General features: G+C 41.8%; 1 pseudogene; it reads left to right on the top strand.

The window, feature by feature from the left end:
* Nucleotides 1-233: 233 nt before the first annotated feature.
* LOC119812956 lies at nucleotides 234-1,110 on the top strand (annotated as a pseudogene).
* Nucleotides 1,111-1,964: the final 854 nt, after the last annotated feature.

Below are 1,964 nucleotides of genomic sequence, written 5' to 3'. Positions count from 1 at the left end.
TAAATTTTGGGTTATAATCTTCCATTGAAAAAGTCACGATTAAAATAATTGATAAAAAAAAAAAAAAACAGATTTTCGGTGAAGAGACGGAAAGCGAACGGTCGTGCGCTGCCCGCCCCGGGGGAGCTTCGGTCTCAGCACGGACCCGCAGTAGGAGCGGCGGTCTCTTCCTTCTCCTTCCTCCTGTGAGATTTTTTTTGATCTTCAGCTACATTTCAGCTTTGCGAGAAACCTTACCAACAAAGGAGATGGCTAGCAACGTGACCAACAAGACAGATCCTCGATCCATGAATTCCCGTGTATTCCTTGGGAATCTCAATACTCTTGTGGTCAAGAAGTCTGATGTGGAGGCAATCTTTTCAAAGTATGCCAAAATTGTGGGTTGCTCTGTGCATAAGGGCTTTGCCTTCGTCCAATATATTAACGAAAGGAATGCCCGGGCAGCTGTAGCTGGAGAGGATGGCAGAATGATTGCTGGCCAGGTTTTAGATATTAATCTGGCTGCAGAGCCAAAAGTGAACCGAGGAAAAACAGGTGTGAAACGATCTGCAGCGGAGATGTACGGTTCCTCATTTGATTTGGACTATGATTTTCAACGGGATTATTATGACAGGATGTACAGTTACCCAGGACGTGTTCCTCCTCCTCCTCCTATCCTTCTAAACACCAACAGGTTTCTGGAAACACCTCTCGAAGGGGCAAAAGTGGATTCAATTCGAAGAGTGGACAACGGGGCTCTTCTTTTAACTCTGGAAAGAAGGAGCTGACTCAGATAAAACAAAAAGTGGATTCTCTGCTGGAAAGCCTGGAAGAATAAAAAAAAAAAACTGAAAAAGAACAAAGCAAACAAACAGTAGAGAGGAAGAACGAGAAGTCTGAGGAGGAGCAGAGCAGCGCCTCTGTGAAGAAACACAAGAGGAACGTCAAGATGGAGTCTGAGGCGGGCACAGATGACTCTGCAGAGAAGGCTGACCTGCTGGACGACAACAATGAAGATGGAGGGGATGACAGCTGGAGCTGATCAAGGACGATGAAAAAGAAGCAGAGGAAGGAGAGGATGACAGAGACAGCGCCAATGGGCCTGACTCCTAAGCACATAGCGGAGTTTAGAGATCTTATCCCGTTGTTCATTTACCTAGGCGCTTGTGAGAGATGGAAGTAACACCCGATCCTCTCCGCTAATATCTTCAGCACAGTCTCACTGTTCGCCCTCTCCCTCTCCTGTGTTCATTGACTCATATTTGCCTTGCGCCTAGTTCCATTCTCCCTTCCTTTGATGAGGCTCCTTAGTAGTTTTGTTAAGTCTTGCCATGTAAGTTTTGCTTTTAATTTTGATACCTCTTTGACTTAGCAATAAAAAGATGTATGGTTTTGACCAACTGTCTCCCAAATAATCTCTTGCTATGCAGGGAGGACAGTTCTCCACATCTGTATCATTTCAGTGGTTGCTTCCTTAGCTGCAGAGGCATCTCATTTACTTCTAATTCCCGACAGCAGCTTTGCATTAGAGGCGTGTGTTTTCCCTCACTTGAGCGGGGCTGTTCAACACGAATGCAACCATGTATTTTTGTGAATGAGAGCTGGCATGTCGAATGCATCTTACAGGAAAATAGTGTAATCGTCTTAATATTTGTTTTCTAAAGTTAATACCATGGGTTATTTTTATGAACAGCCTGATGTTTGGGATCTTTTTCTCAAAATAAACAATTCCCTATTAAACCAGGAATTTGAAGGAAAAAACTGAAAAAAAAAAAAAAAACCTTAAATTTTCTTGCCTGAGGGAAAAAATTCCTCTTTTACAAAGATTTTCTTTCTTTCTGGGAACAATGATTCACATTAAAAGTAATAATATGGCATTATTTATTATTATTGAAAGAAACTAATAAAATCACTATCATTTTGAAAAATAAATTTTTAAAGTTATATTTCCTAATGATTGTATCTTTTCTATCCGTTGCATGCAG

This window comes from Arvicola amphibius, chromosome 4, assembly GCF_903992535.2.
Source record: "Arvicola amphibius chromosome 4, mArvAmp1.2, whole genome shotgun sequence".
In the NCBI taxonomy this organism is placed as follows: domain Eukaryota; kingdom Metazoa; phylum Chordata; class Mammalia; order Rodentia; family Cricetidae; genus Arvicola; species Arvicola amphibius.
Note: the sequence above shows the minus strand (reverse complement) of the source record. Positions and strands in the feature narration are given on the sequence as shown.